Genomic DNA, 15,769 nt, shown 5'->3' on the forward strand with positions numbered 1-15,769 from the left:
TGGGGGAACTGTGTCTGAGTCGTGATGAGGTTTTTGACATGCTTGTCATTCACGTCTGAACCAGGGTAGCGAATTACTGCAGGGAATGGACGAAACCGCAAGACATTTGTTTCAACTTGACCAGCTGATTGGCATCGCAGAGAACTGGTTTTGCGATCCAGTTCAGAATAAAAACCGCCGAACAACAGAATGCCACTGAGACCTCTAAAACCACGCACCTTGCATGGAGTGGATTTGGCGAGTGCATCGATATGCTACATGCCATTCGGGTATGCAGCTGGCAGAAGAGAGCACCAATCCAAAGGAAATCAGCTCGAGGTGACATTGAATAATAGCAGAGGATGGTTTCGATCCATCGACCTCTGGGTTATGGGCCCAGCACGCTCCCGCTGCGCCACTCTGCTGCCACGCTCTGAGCCCTGTCCACAGAGCGATTCAGCTTTTCATCTGGCACGCGGCTCGCACGTTCGAGACTGATGTCAAAGACCTCCGCTGCTGTCGTGTGATATGCTGTTTCGCAGACGTACGGAGGCTGTGTAAATAGAAACGTTTTTACTAAATTCCCACATTCTGTTGGTCGAACTGTGATGTGATTTCACACTGAATCACAACATGTGTCGCAGCGCAGACGGAGGCCATGCGGCCCACCTTCGCTCTGCTGGTTCTATACTTAAGTCAACGTGTGTCTATTCGTTTCATTCTCAGCGTAAATCTGCACATCTGAACGTGACCACCGAATTCCCTTTTGTGTTCATTGAATCTTCCTCTTTGTCAATGTCCGACAGGGACTTACTGACACTAACCACTCCCTGTACGAAAACGTTCTTCCTCCTGTCACTTTTACTTGTTTTCCTGGTGACCTTAAAATTCTGCCGAATCGTTGTGGACCTTTCAGGTGTGGGAACATTTTCACAACATTATTTCCTGTTTCTAGGTCCCTCATGACTTGGAAAACTTCGGTTCTCCGAGGAGAGCTGTCCCAATTTTCCAATCTACCTTCATTGCTGACATTCCCCAAACACCGCACAGCTCACGTCAACCTGTTCGACACTACATCCAACCATTTCACTTCCCTGTTTTCTGCCTTGTCCGTACTCCAGACAGCCCAACCTCGTTTCACCAAGGTGCTTTTTGAGAAAATTAATCAGGCAGTTTTGCACAAGTCAAGTTTTAGAAAAACCTCGGGCTCGTCCGGGATTTGAACCCGGGACCTCTTGCAACTCATCACAGTAAGGCACCCTAAGCGAGAATCATACGCCTAGACCAACGAGCCAGCGAGCCAGCGCGCGATGAATGCCCCACACCGCTTGAGTGACCTGAGACGTGCTCACTATGAAATACATTTGAGATTGCTCTAAGAATTGCTAGCGGCAAAGAGTTTCTCGAACAGCTGCTTCTCATTCAGTCTCCCTGCTGCTGTTTGTCACGTCCCCAGGAACCGGGCTCTCTCCACTGGCAGATAATTCAACCATTTTGTTTTGAAACTCTTCTATGACACCCGAGCGGCCAGTGACAAGCATTACCCTCCTCACCATGGGATACAGAGAACAGGAGAAGACCACGCAGATCTCCACGAGTGTATCAACTCGACTGTGCACATTGGGCCAGTATATCACTGTGAAATATTTATGTCCAAGCTTTTTTCCGGAAGCAGATGAGAAGGCGAGGTGCAGAACAGAGCGCAGTTATACGGGAAAGCTGCTAAAGACGACATTGAGTGAATAGGAGAGAGTGGGTTATGGTCCCAACACGCACCCGTTGTGCCAGGGGTTACACTTCGGGTCCACTCTTCCTTCACTCGCAACACCCCACACCCACCTCCCATAGTGCCAAGTCGCTTTCGCCTGCAACCGCCGAATGTGTAACACCTGCCCATTTACCTGCTCCCTCCTGAATATCCAAGGGCTCAAACATACCTGCCAGGTGAAGCAGCACTTTTGCCACAACCTAGTCCACTGCATTCGCTACTCACAGTGTCGTTTCCCCAATGTAGCATGAAGCATAAACTGGGTGACTGCTTCGCTGAACATCCCGGTTCTGCCCGCAGGAAAAAGGCCCTGACCTGGCGGTTGTCTGCCACTTTAACACATCACCCTGTTCCCTGACCAACATCTCTGTCTCAGGCTTGCAGCAGTGTTCTAGCTCCAGATGAAAGAACAACAACTCATTTTCCACTTGGAGACCTTACAGCCCTCCGGTCTTCAATATCGAGTTCCATAACTTTAGGGCCTGAACTCCCCCATGTCCTTGACCCCTACCACACAAACGACTCCTTGTTATCACCTCGTCTGCTATGACACACTACGTATTGTTAGCCACTAACAGTCTCCATGAGCAGCTATTCGCCCTCTCACGCGGATCGTTATTCACTCCTACGTCCTTCCTATTGTTCTCTCTCTCTGAGCTGGCGGCAAACACAGCAATGTACATTGGAGACTCTGAGCCAGCTGAAAGTTGCTCAGTGTGAAGTACATTCCACATTGCTCCAAGAATTGCAAGCAGCAAAGCGTTTCCAGAACTTCTGCTTGTCATTTTGTCCCCGGGGCGATGATGTTTGTCTCATCCCCAGGAACTGGACTATCTCCACTCCTCGATAATTAAACCAATTTATTTCTACTTGCACGTTGTTCTGGGGGTTGGGGGTGGGGTGGGGCGGGGTGTAGGGTGGGGGCGGGTAGAGTCTCTCTCTCTCTCTCTCTCTCACTCTCTGAAACCGTTGGGGTGAGAGGTGTCAGTTGCATTAATGCGGGGAACATGAACAACTTTGATTGTGAACTTTCTCCAAAGGTCTGTTATCGGAGCGATAGAAAGATGCTGTGCTGGCAGGACAGAGAGAAATGGACACCGAGGACTCTTCGCCCAGGTAAATTCACATTGTTGTGCAGCCTTCTTGGTGTTCAGAAATCGTCTTCACGCAGCAATCTTACGGAAAGTCTATTGCAAAGTGGGCATCGCTTTCTTTGTTGCTACCGCGCAGCAGTTAACATCTGAGCCCCAAGTGTCGCAGATGAAGAGACTCCGAGTGAAACCTTCACTCACTGAGAGTCCTCCCCACGGCCCTGAGCTGAGGGACTGCAGGCAGTCCAACACGGAAGGGACGGTTAAAAATGAACCAGTTTTGCTCCCTCAGCCTCTCTGTCCCAGAGACAGGCAGTGGGACGCCATAAACACGTAGCACCATTCTCGCGTAGACACAAGCCGTTCAACCCATCGAATCCACGCCGGTTGCCTGTCTCTCTCTCTCTCTCTCTCTCTCTCTGAGGTTATTCACAATCGGTGGGATCCGTCCTAATCGTGGGGGAACTGTGTCTGAGTCGTGATGAGGTTTTTGACATGCTTGTCATTCACGTCTGAACCAGGGTAGCGAATTACTGCAGGGAATGGACGAAACCGCAAGACATTTGTTTCAACTTGACCAGCTGATTGGCATCGCAGAGAACTGGTTTTGCGATCCAGTTCAGAATAAAAACCGCCGAACAACAGAATGCCACTGAGACCTCTAAAACCACGCACCTTGCATGGAGTGGATTTGGCGAGTGCATCGATATGCTACATGCCATTCGGGTATGCAGCTGGCAGAAGAGAGCACCAATCCAAAGGAAATCAGCTCGAGGTGACATTGAATAATAGCAGAGGATGGTTTCGATCCATCGACCTCTGGGTTATGGGCCCAGCACGCTCCCGCTGCGCCACTCTGCTGCCACGCTCTGAGCCCTGTCCACAGAGCGATTCAGCTTTTCATCTGGCACGCGGCTCGCACGTTCGAGACTGATGTCAAAGACCTCCGCTGCTGTCGTGTGATATGCTGTTTCGCAGACGTACGGAGGCTGTGTAAATAGAAACGTTTTTACTAAATTCCCACATTCTGTTGGTCGAACTGTGATGTGATTTCACACTGAATCACAACATGTGTCGCAGCGCAGACGGAGGCCATGCGGCCCACCTTCGCTCTGCTGGTTCTATACTTAAGTCAACGTGTGTCTATTCGTTTCATTCTCAGCGTAAATCTGCACATCTGAACGTGACCACCGAATTCCCTTTTGTGTTCATTGAATCTTCCTCTTTGTCAATGTCCGACAGGGACTTACTGACACTAACCACTCCCTGTACGAAAACGTTCTTCCTCCTGTCACTTTTACTTGTTTTCCTGGTGACCTTAAAATTCTGCCGAATCGTTGTGGACCTTTCAGGTGTGGGAACATTTTCACAACATTATTTCCTGTTTCTAGGTCCCTCATGACTTGGAAAACTTCGGTTCTCCGAGGAGAGCTGTCCCAATTTTCCAATCTACCTTCATTGCTGACATTCCCCAAACACCGCACAGCTCACGTCAACCTGTTCGACACTACATCCAACCATTTCACTTCCCTGTTTTCTGCCTTGTCCGTACTCCAGACAGCCCAACCTCGTTTCACCAAGGTGCTTTTTGAGAAAATTAATCAGGCAGTTTTGCACAAGTCAAGTTTTAGAAAAACCTCGGGCTCGTCCGGGATTTGAACCCGGGACCTCTCGCAACTCATCACAGTAAGGCACCCTAAGCGAGAATCATACGCCTAGACCAACGAGCCAGCGAGCCGGCGCGCGATGAATGCCCCACACCGCTTGAGTGACCTGAGACGTGCTCACTATGAAATACATTTGAGATTGCTCTAAGAATTGCTAGCGGCAAAGAGTTTCTCGAACAGCTGCTTCTCATTCAGTCTCCCTGCTGCTGTTTGTCACGTCCCCAGGAACCGGGCTCTCTCCACTGGCAGATAATTCAACCATTTTGTTTTGAAACTCTTCTATGACACCCGAGCGGCCAGTGACAAGCATTACCCTCCTCACCATGGGATACAGAGAACAGGAGAAGACCACGCAGATCTCCACGAGTGTATCAACTCGACTGTGCACATTGGGCCAGTATATCACTGTGAAATATTTATGTCCAAGCTTTTTTCCGGAAGCAGATGAGAAGGCGAGGTGCAGAACAGAGCGCAGTTATACGGGAAAGCTGCTAAAGACGACATTGAGTGAATAGGAGAGAGTGGGTTATGGTCCCAACACGCACCCGTTGTGCCAGGGGTTACACTTCGGGTCCACTCTTCCTTCACTCGCAACGCCCCACACCCACCTCCCATAGTGCCAAGTCGCTTTCGCCTACAACCGCCGAATGTGTAACACCTGCCCATTTACCTGCTCCCTCCTGAATATCCAAGGGCTCAAACATACCTGCCAGGTGAAGCAGCACTTTTGCCACAACCTAGTCCACTGCATTCGCTACTCACAGTGTCGTTTCCCCAATGTAGCATGAAGCATAAACTGGGTGACTGCTTCGCTGAACATCCCGGTTCTGCCCGCAGGAAAAAGGCCCTGACCTGGCGGTTGTCTGCCACTTTAACACATCACCCTGTTCCCTGACCAACATCTCTGTCTCAGGCTTGCAGCAGTGTTCTAGCTCCAGATGAAAGAACAACAACTCATTTTCCACTTGGAGACCTTACAGCCCTCCGGTCTTCAATATCGAGTTCCATAACTTTAGGGCCTGAACTCCCCCATGTCCTTGACCCCTACCACACAAACGACTCCTTGTTATCACCTCGTCTGCTATGACACACTACGTATTGTTAGCCACTAACAGTCTCCATGAGCAGCTATTCGCCCTCTCACGCGGATCGTTATTCACTCCTACGTCCTTCCTATTGTTCTCTCTCTCTGAGCTGGCGGCAAACACAGCAATGTACATTGGAGACTCTGAGCCAGCTGAAAGTTGCTCAGTGTGAAGTACATTCCACATTGCTCCAAGAATTGCAAGCAGCAAAGCGTTTCCAGAACTTCTGCTTGTCATTTTGTCCCCGGGGCGATGATGTTTGTCTCATCCCCAGGAACTGGACTATCTCCACTCCTCGATAATTAAACCAATTTATTTCTACTTGCACGTTGTTCTGGGGGTGGGGGTGGGGGTGGGGTGGGGCGGGGTGTAGGGTGGGGGCGGGTAGAGTCTCTCTCTCTCTCTCTCTCTCACTCTCTGAAACCGTTGGGGTGAGAGGTGTCAGTTGCATTAATGCGGGGAACATGAACAACTTTGATTGTGAACTTTCTCCAAAGGTCTGTTATCGGAGCGATAGAAAGATGCTGTGCTGGCAGGACAGAGAGAAATGGACACCGAGGACTCTTCGCCCAGGTAAATTCACATTGTTGTGCAGCCTTCTTGGTGTTCAGAAATCGTCTTCACGCAGCAATCTTACGGAAAGTCTATTGCAAAGTGGGCATCGCTTTCTTTGTTGCTACCGCGCAGCAGTTAACATCTGAGCCCCAAGTGTCCCAGATGAAGAGACTCCGAGTGAAACCTTCACTCACTGAGAGTCCTCCCCACGGCCCTGAGCTGAGGGACTGCAGGCAGTCCAACACGGAAGGGACGGTTAAAAATGAACCAGTTTTGCTCCCTCAGCCTCTCTGTCCCAGAGACAGGCAGTGGGACGCCATAAACACGTAGCACCATTCTCGCGTAGACACAAGCCGTTCAACCCATCGAATCCACGCCGTTGCCTGTCTCTCTCTCTCTCTCTCTCTCTCTCTGAGGTTATTCACAATCGGTGGGATCCGTCCTAATCGTGGGGGAACTGTGTCTGAGTCGTGATGAGGTTTTTGACATGCTTGTCATTCACGTCTGAACCAGGGTAGCGAATTACTGCAGGGAATGGACGAAACCGCAAGACATTTGTTTCAACTTGACCAGCTGATTGGCACCGCAGAGAACTGGTTTTGCGATCCAGTTCAGAATAAAAACCGCCGAACAACAGAATGCCACTGAGACCTCTAAAACCACGCACCTTGCATGGAGTGGATTTGGCGAGTGCATCGATATGCTACATGCCATTCGGGTATGCAGCTGGCAGAAGAGAGCACCAATCCAAAGGAAATCAGCTCGAGGTGACATTGAATAATAGCAGAGGATGGTTTCGATCCATCGACCTCTGGGTTACGGGCCCAGCACGCTCCCGCTGCGCCACTCTGCTGCCACGCTCTGAGCCCTGTCCACAGAGCGATTCAGCTTTTCATCTGGCACGCGGCTCGCACGTTCGAGACTGATGTCAAAGACCTCCGCTGCTGTCGTGTGATATGCTGTTTCGCAGACGTACGGAGGCTGTGTAAATAGAAACGTTTTTACTAAATTCCCACATTCTGTTGGTCGAACTGTGATGTGATTTCACACTGAATCACAACATGTGTCGCAGCGCAGACGGAGGCCATGCGGCCCACCTTCGCTCTGCTGGTTCTATACTTAAGTCAACGTGTGTCTATTCGTTTCATTCTCAGCGTAAATCTGCACATCTGAACGTGACCACCGAATTCCCTTTTGTGTTCATTGAATCTTCCTCTTTGTCAATGTCCGACAGGGACTTACTGACACTAACCACTCCCTGTACGAAAACGTTCTTCCTCCTGTCACTTTTACTTGTTTTCCTGGTGACCTTAAAATTCTGCCGAATCGTTGTGGACCTTTCAGGTGTGGGAACATTTTCACAACATTATTTCCTGTTTCTAGGTCCCTCATGACTTGGAAAACTTCGGTTCTCCGAGGAGAGCTGTCCCAATTTTCCAATCTACCTTCATTGCTGACATTCCCCAAACACCGCACAGCTCACGTCAACCTGTTCGACACTACATCCAACCATTTCACTTCCCTGTTTTCTGCCTTGTCCGTACTCCAGACAGCCCAACCTCGTTTCACCAAGGTGCTTTTTGAGAAAATTAATCAGGCAGTTTTGCACAAGTCAAGTTTTAGAAAAACCTCGGGCTCGTCCGGGATTTGAACCCGGGACCTCTCGCAACTCATCACAGTAAGGCACCCTAAGCGAGAATCATACGCCTAGACCAACGAGCCAGCGAGCCGGCGCGCGATGAATGCCCCACACCGCTTGAGTGACCTGAGACGTGCTCACTATGAAATACATTTGAGATTGCTCTAAGAATTGCTAGCGGCAAAGAGTTTCTCGAACAGCTGCTTCTCATTCAGTCTCCCTGCTGCTGTTTGTCACGTCCCCAGGAACCGGGCTCTCTCCACTGGCAGATAATTCAACCATTTTGTTTTGAAACTCTTCTATGACACCCGAGCGGCCAGTGACAAGCATTACCCTCCTCACCATGGGATACAGAGAACAGGAGAAGACCACGCAGATCTCCACGAGTGTATCAACTCGACTGTGCACATTGGGCCAGTATATCACTGTGAAATATTTATGTCCAAGCTTTTTTCCGGAAGCAGATGAGAAGGCGAGGTGCAGAACAGAGCGCAGTTATACGGGAAAGCTGCTAAAGACGACATTGAGTGAATAGGAGAGAGTGGGTTATGGTCCCAACACGCACCCGTTGTGCCAGGGGTTACACTTCGGGTCCACTCTTCCTTCACTCGCAACGCCCCACACCCACCTCCCATAGTGCCAAGTCGCTTTCGCCTACAACCGCCGAATGTGTAACACCTGCCCATTTACCTGCTCCCTCCTGAATATCCAAGGGCTCAAACATACCTGCCAGGTGAAGCAGCACTTTTGCCACAACCTAGTCCACTGCATTCGCTACTCACAGTGTCGTTTCCCCAATGTAGCATGAAGCATAAACTGGGTGACTGCTTCGCTGAACATCCCGGTTCTGCCCGCAGGAAAAAGGCCCTGACCTGGCGGTTGTCTGCCACTTTAACACATCACCCTGTTCCCTGACCAACATCTCTGTCTCAGGCTTGCAGCAGTGTTCTAGCTCCAGATGAAAGAACAACAACTCATTTTCCACTTGGAGACCTTACAGCCCTCCGGTCTTCAATATCGAGTTCCATAACTTTAGGGCCTGAACTCCCCCATGTCCTTGACCCCTACCACACAAACGACTCCTTGTTATCACCTCGTCTGCTATGACACACTACGTATTGTTAGCCACTAACAGTCTCCATGAGCAGCTATTCGCCCTCTCACGCGGATCGTTATTCACTCCTACGTCCTTCCTATTGTTCTCTCTCTCTGAGCTGGCGGCAAACACAGCAATGTACATTGGAGACTCTGAGCCAGCTGAAAGTTGCTCAGTGTGAAGTACATTCCACATTGCTCCAAGAATTGCAAGCAGCAAAGCGTTTCCAGAACTTCTGCTTGTCATTTTGTCCCCGGGGCGATGATGTTTGTCTCATCCCCAGGAACTGGACTATCTCCACTCCTCGATAATTAAACCAATTTATTTCTACTTGCACGTTGTTCTGGGGGTGGGGGTGGGGGTGGGGTGGGGCGGGGTGTAGGGTGGGGCGGGTAGAGTCTCTCTCTCTCTCTCTCTCTCACTCTCTGAAACCGTTGGGGTGAGAGGTGTCAGTTGCATTAATGCGGGGAACATGAACAACTTTGATTGTGAACTTTCTCCAAAGGTCTGTTATCGGAGCGATAGAAAGATGCTGTGCTGGCAGGACAGAGAGAAATGGACACCGAGGACTCTTCGCCCAGGTAAATTCACATTGTTGTGCAGCCTTCTTGGTGTTCAGAAATCGTCTTCACGCAGCAATCTTACGGAAAGTCTATTGCAAAGTGGGCATCGCTTTCTTTGTTGCTACCGCGCAGCAGTTAACATCTGAGCCCCAAGTGTCCCAGATGAAGAGACTCCGAGTGAAACCTTCACTCACTGAGAGTCCTCCCCACGGCCCTGAGCTGAGGGACTGCAGGCAGTCCAACACGGAAGGGACGGTTAAAAATGAACCAGTTTTGCTCCCTCAGCCTCTCTGTCCCAGAGACAGGCAGTGGGACGCCATAAACACGTAGCACCATTCTCGCGTAGACACAAGCCGTTCAACCCATCGAATCCACGCCGGTTGCCTGTCTCTCTCTCTCTCTCTCTCTCTCTCTGAGGTTATTCACAATCGGTGGGATCCGTCCTAATCGTGGGGGAACTGTGTCTGAGTCGTGATGAGGTTTTTGACATGCTTGTCATTCACGTCTGAACCAGGGTAGCGAATTACTGCAGGGAATGGACGAAACCGCAAGACATTTGTTTCAACTTGACCAGCTGATTGGCATCGCAGAGAACTGGTTTTGCGATCCAGTTCAGAATAAAAACCGCCGAACAACAGAATGCCACTGAGACCTCTAAAACCACGCACCTTGCATGGAGTGGATTTGGCGAGTGCATCGATATGCTACATGCCATTCGGGTATGCAGCTGGCAGAAGAGAGCACCAATCCAAAGGAAATCAGCTCGAGGTGACATTGAATAATAGCAGAGGATGGTTTCGATCCATCGACCTCTGGGTTACGGGCCCAGCACGCTCCCGCTGCGCCACTCTGCTGCCACGCTCTGAGCCCTGTCCACAGAGCGATTCAGCTTTTCATCTGGCACGCGGCTCGCACGTTCGAGACTGATGTCAAAGACCTCCGCTGCTGTCGTGTGATATGCTGTTTCGCAGACGTACGGAGGCTGTGTAAATAGAAACGTTTTTACTAAATTCCCACATTCTGTTGGTCGAACTGTGATGTGATTTCACACTGAATCACAACATGTGTCGCAGCGCAGACGGAGGCCATGCGGCCCACCTTCGCTCTGCTGGTTCTATACTTAAGTCAACGTGTGTCTATTCGTTTCATTCTCAGCGTAAATCTGCACATCTGAACGTGACCACCGAATTCCCTTTTGTGTTCATTGAATCTTCCTCTTTGTCAATGTCCGACAGGGACTTACTGACACTAACCACTCCCTGTACGAAAACGTTCTTCCTCCTGTCACTTTTACTTGTTTTCCTGGTGACCTTAAAATTCTGCCGAATCGTTGTGGACCTTTCAGGTGTGGGAACATTTTCACAACATTATTTCCTGTTTCTAGGTCCCTCATGACTTGGAAAACTTCGGTTCTCCGAGGAGAGCTGTCCCAATTTTCCAATCTACCTTCATTGCTGACATTCCCCAAACACCGCACAGCTCACGTCAACCTGTTCGACACTACATCCAACCATTTCACTTCCCTGTTTTCTGCCTTGTCCGTACTCCAGACAGCCCAACCTCGTTTCACCAAGGTGCTTTTTGAGAAAATTAATCAGGCAGTTTTGCACAAGTCAAGTTTTAGAAAAACCTCGGGCTCGTCCGGGATTTGAACCCGGGACCTCTCGCAACTCATCACAGTAAGGCACCCTAAGCGAGAATCATACGCCTAGACCAACGAGCCAGCGAGCCGGCGCGCGATGAATGCCCCACACCGCTTGAGTGACCTGAGACGTGCTCACTATGAAATACATTTGAGATTGCTCTAAGAATTGCTAGCGGCAAAGAGTTTCTCGAACAGCTGCTTCTCATTCAGTCTCCCTGCTGCTGTTTGTCACGTCCCCAGGAACCGGGCTCTCTCCACTGGCAGATAATTCAACCATTTTGTTTTGAAACTCTTCTATGACACCCGAGCGGCCAGTGACAAGCATTACCCTCCTCACCATGGGATACAGAGAACAGGAGAAGACCACGCAGATCTCCACGAGTGTATCAACTCGACTGTGCACATTGGGCCAGTATATCACTGTGAAATATTTATGTCCAAGCTTTTTTCCGGAAGCAGATGAGAAGGCGAGGTGCAGAACAGAGCGCAGTTATACGGGAAAGCTGCTAAAGACGACATTGAGTGAATAGGAGAGAGTGGGTTATGGTCCCAACACGCACCCGTTGTGCCAGGGGTTACACTTCGGGTCCACTCTTCCTTCACTCGCAACACCCCACACCCACCTCCCATAGTGCCAAGTCGCTTTCGCCTGCAACCGCCGAATGTGTAACACCTGCCCATTTACCTGCTCCCTCCTGAATATCCAAGGGCTCAAACATACCTGCCAGGTGAAGCAGCACTTTTGCCACAACCTAGTCCACTGCATTCGCTACTCACAGTGTCGTTTCCCCAATGTAGCATGAAGCATAAACTGGGTGACTGCTTCGCTGAACATCCCGGTTCTGCCCGCAGGAAAAAGGCCCTGACCTGGCGGTTGTCTGCCACTTTAACACATCACCCTGTTCCCTGACCAACATCTCTGTCTCAGGCTTGCAGCAGTGTTCTAGCTCCAGATGAAAGAACAACAACTCATTTTCCACTTGGAGACCTTACAGCCCTCCGGTCTTCAATATCGAGTTCCATAACTTTAGGGCCTGAACTCCCCCATGTCCTTGACCCCTACCACACAAACGACTCCTTGTTATCACCTCGTCTGCTATGACACACTACGTATTGTTAGCCACTAACAGTCTCCATGAGCAGCTATTCGCCCTCTCACGCGGATCGTTATTCACTCCTACGTCCTTCCTATTGTTCTCTCTCTCTGAGCTGGCGGCAAACACAGCAATGTACATTGGAGACTCTGAGCCAGCTGAAAGTTGCTCAGTGTGAAGTACATTCCACATTGCTCCAAGAATTGCAAGCAGCAAAGCGTTTCCAGAACTTCTGCTTGTCATTTTGTCCCCGGGGCGATGATGTTTGTCTCATCCCCAGGAACTGGACTATCTCCACTCCTCGATAATTAAACCAATTTATTTCTACTTGCACGTTGTTCTGGGGGTGGGGGTGGGGGTGGGGTGGGGCGGGGTGTAGGGTGGGGGCGGGTAGAGTCTCTCTCTCTCTCTCTCTCTCACTCTCTGAAACCGTTGGGGTGAGAGGTGTCAGTTGCATTAATGCGGGGAACATGAACAACTTTGATTGTGAACTTTCTCCAAAGGTCTGTTATCGGAGCGATAGAAAGATGCTGTGCTGGCAGGACAGAGAGAAATGGACACCGAGGACTCTTCGCCCAGGTAAATTCACATTGTTGTGCAGCCTTCTTGGTGTTCAGAAATCGTCTTCACGCAGCAATCTTACGGAAAGTCTATTGCAAAGTGGGCATCGCTTTCTTTGTTGCTACCGCGCAGCAGTTAACATCTGAGCCCCAAGTGTCCCAGATGAAGAGACTCCGAGTGAAACCTTCACTCACTGAGAGTCCTCCCCACGGCCCTGAGCTGAGGGACTGCAGGCAGTCCAACACGGAAGGGACGGTTAAAAATGAACCAGTTTTGCTCCCTCAGCCTCTCTGTCCCAGAGACAGGCAGTGGGACGCCATAAACACGTAGCACCATTCTCGCGTAGACACAAGCCGTTCAACCCATCGAATCCACGCCGGTTGCCTGTCTCTCTCTCTCTCTCTCTCTCTCTCTCTGAGGTTATTCACAATCGGTGGGATCCGTCCTAATCGTGGGGGAACTGTGTCTGAGTCGTGATGAGGTTTTTGACATGCTTGTCATTCACGTCTGAACCAGGGTAGCGAATTACTGCAGGGAATGGACGAAACCGCAAGACATTTGTTTCAACTTGACCAGCTGATTGGCATCGCAGAGAACTGGTTTTGCGATCCAGTTCAGAATAAAAACCGCCGAACAACAGAATGCCACTGAGACCTCTAAAACCACGCACCTTGCATGGAGTGGATTTGGCGAGTGCATCGATATGCTACATGCCATTCGGGTATGCAGCTGGCAGAAGAGAGCACCGATCCAAAGGAAATCAGCTCGAGGTGACATTGAATAATAGCAGAGGATGGTTTCGATCCATCGACCTCTGGGTTACGGGCCCAGCACGCTCCCGCTGCGCCACTCTGCTGCCACGCTCTGAGCCCTGTCCACAGAGCGATTCAGCTTTTCATCTGGCACGCGGCTCGCACGTTCGAGACTGATGTCAAAGACCTCCGCTGCTGTCGTGTGATATGCTGTTTCGCAGACGTACGGAGGCTGTGTAAATAGAAACGTTTTTACTAAATTCCCACATTCTGTTGGTCGAACTGTGATGTGATTTCACACTGAATCACAACATGTGTCGCAGCGCAGACGGAGGCCATGCGGCCCACCTTCGCTCTGCTGGTTCTATACTTAAGTCAACGTGTGTCTATTCGTTTCATTCTCAGCGTAAATCTGCACATCTGAACGTGACCACCGAATTCCCTTTTGTGTTCATTGAATCTTCCTCTTTGTCAATGTCCGACAGGGACTTACTGACACTAACCACTCCCTGTACGAAAACGTTCTTCCTCCTGTCACTTTTACTTGTTTTCCTGGTGACCTTAAAATTCTGCCGAATCGTTGTGGACCTTTCAGGTGTGGGAACATTTTCACAACATTATTTCCTGTTTCTAGGTCCCTCATGACTTGGAAAACTTCGGTTCTCCGAGGAGAGCTGTCCCAATTTTCCAATCTACCTTCATTGCTGACATTCCCCAAACACCGCACAGCTCACGTCAACCTGTTCGACACTACATCCAACCATTTCACTTCCCTGTTTTCTGCCTTGTCCGTACTCCAGACAGCCCAACCTCGTTTCACCAAGGTGCTTTTTGAGAAAATTAATCAGGCAGTTTTGCACAAGTCAAGTTTTAGAAAAACCTCGGGCTCGTCCGGGATTTGAACCCGGGACCTCTCGCAACTCATCACAGTAAGGCACCCTAAGCGAGAATCATACGCCTAGACCAACGAGCCAGCGAGCCGGCGCGCGATGAATGCCCCACACCGCTTGAGTGACCTGAGACGTGCTCACTATGAAATACATTTGAGATTGCTCTAAGAATTGCTAGCGGCAAAGAGTTTCTCGAACAGCTGCTTCTCATTCAGTCTCCCTGCTGCTGTTTGTCACGTCCCCAGGAACCGGGCTCTCTCCACTGGCAGATAATTCAACCATTTTGTTTTGAAACTCTTCTATGACACCCGAGCGGCCAGTGACAAGCATTACCCTCCTCACCATGGATACAGAGAACAGGAGAAGACCACGCAGATCTCCACGAGTGTATCAACTCGACTGTGCACATTGGGCCAGTATATCACTGTGAAATATTTATGTCCAAGCTTTTTTCCGGAAGCAGATGAGAAGGCGAGGTGCAGAACAGAGCGCAGTTATACGGGAAAGCTGCTAAAGACGACATTGAGTGAATAGGAGAGAGTGGGTTATGGTCCCAACACGCACCCGTTGTGCCAGGGGTTACACTTCGGGTCCACTCTTCCTTCACTCGCAACACCCCACACCCACCTCCCATAGTGCCAAGTCGCTTTCGCCTGCAACCGCCGAATGTGTAACACCTGCCCATTTACCTGCTCCCTCCTGAATATCCAAGGGCTCAAACATACCTGCCAGGTGAAGCAGCACTTTTGCCACAACCTAGTCCACTGCATTCGCTACTCACAGTGTCGTTTCCCCAATGTAGCATGAAGCATAAACTGGGTGACTGCTTCGCTGAACATCCCGGTTCTGCCCGCAGGAAAAAGGCCCTGACCTGGCGGTTGTCTGCCACTTTAACACATCACCCTGTTCCCTGACCAACATCTCTGTCTCAGGCTTGCAGCAGTGTTCTAGCTCCAGATGAAAGAACAACAACTCATTTTCCACTTGGAGACCTTACAGCCCTCCGGTCTTCAATATCGAGTTCCATAACTTTAGGGCCTGAACTCCCCCATGTCCTTGACCCCTACCACACAAACGACTCCTTGTTATCACCTCGTCTGCTATGACACACTACGTATTGTTAGCCACTAACAGTCTCCATGAGCAGCTATTCGCCCTCTCACGCGGATCGTTATTCACTCCTACGTCCTTCCTATTGTTCTCTCTCTCTGAGCTGGCGGCAAACACAGCAATGTACATTGGAGACTCTGAGCCAGCTGAAAGTTGCTCAGTGTGAAGTACATTCCACATTGCTCCAAGAATTGCAAGCAGCAAAGCGTTTCCAGAACTTCTGCTTGTCATTTTGTCCCCGGGGCGATGATGTTTGTCTCATCCCCAGGAACTG

The 15,769-nt window shown here is 50.1% G+C and overlaps 2 non-coding genes across 2 annotated transcripts; both read right to left on the reverse strand.

The window, feature by feature from the left end:
• Window positions 1-332: 332 nt before the first annotated feature.
• trnam-cau (transfer RNA methionine (anticodon CAU)) lies at window positions 333-404 on the reverse strand. The gene has a single exon. It is a non-coding gene; the product is annotated as a tRNA-Met (tRNA).
• Window positions 405-3,627: 3,223 nt separating this feature from the next.
• trnam-cau (transfer RNA methionine (anticodon CAU)) lies at window positions 3,628-3,699 on the reverse strand. Its single transcript has one exon. It is a non-coding gene; the product is annotated as a tRNA-Met (tRNA).
• Window positions 3,700-15,769: the final 12,070 nt, after the last annotated feature.

The sequence above is a fragment of the Hemiscyllium ocellatum genome, assembly GCF_020745735.1.
Source record: "Hemiscyllium ocellatum isolate sHemOce1 chromosome 27 unlocalized genomic scaffold, sHemOce1.pat.X.cur. SUPER_27_unloc_24, whole genome shotgun sequence".
Taxonomy (NCBI): Eukaryota; Metazoa; Chordata; class Chondrichthyes; order Orectolobiformes; family Hemiscylliidae; genus Hemiscyllium; species Hemiscyllium ocellatum.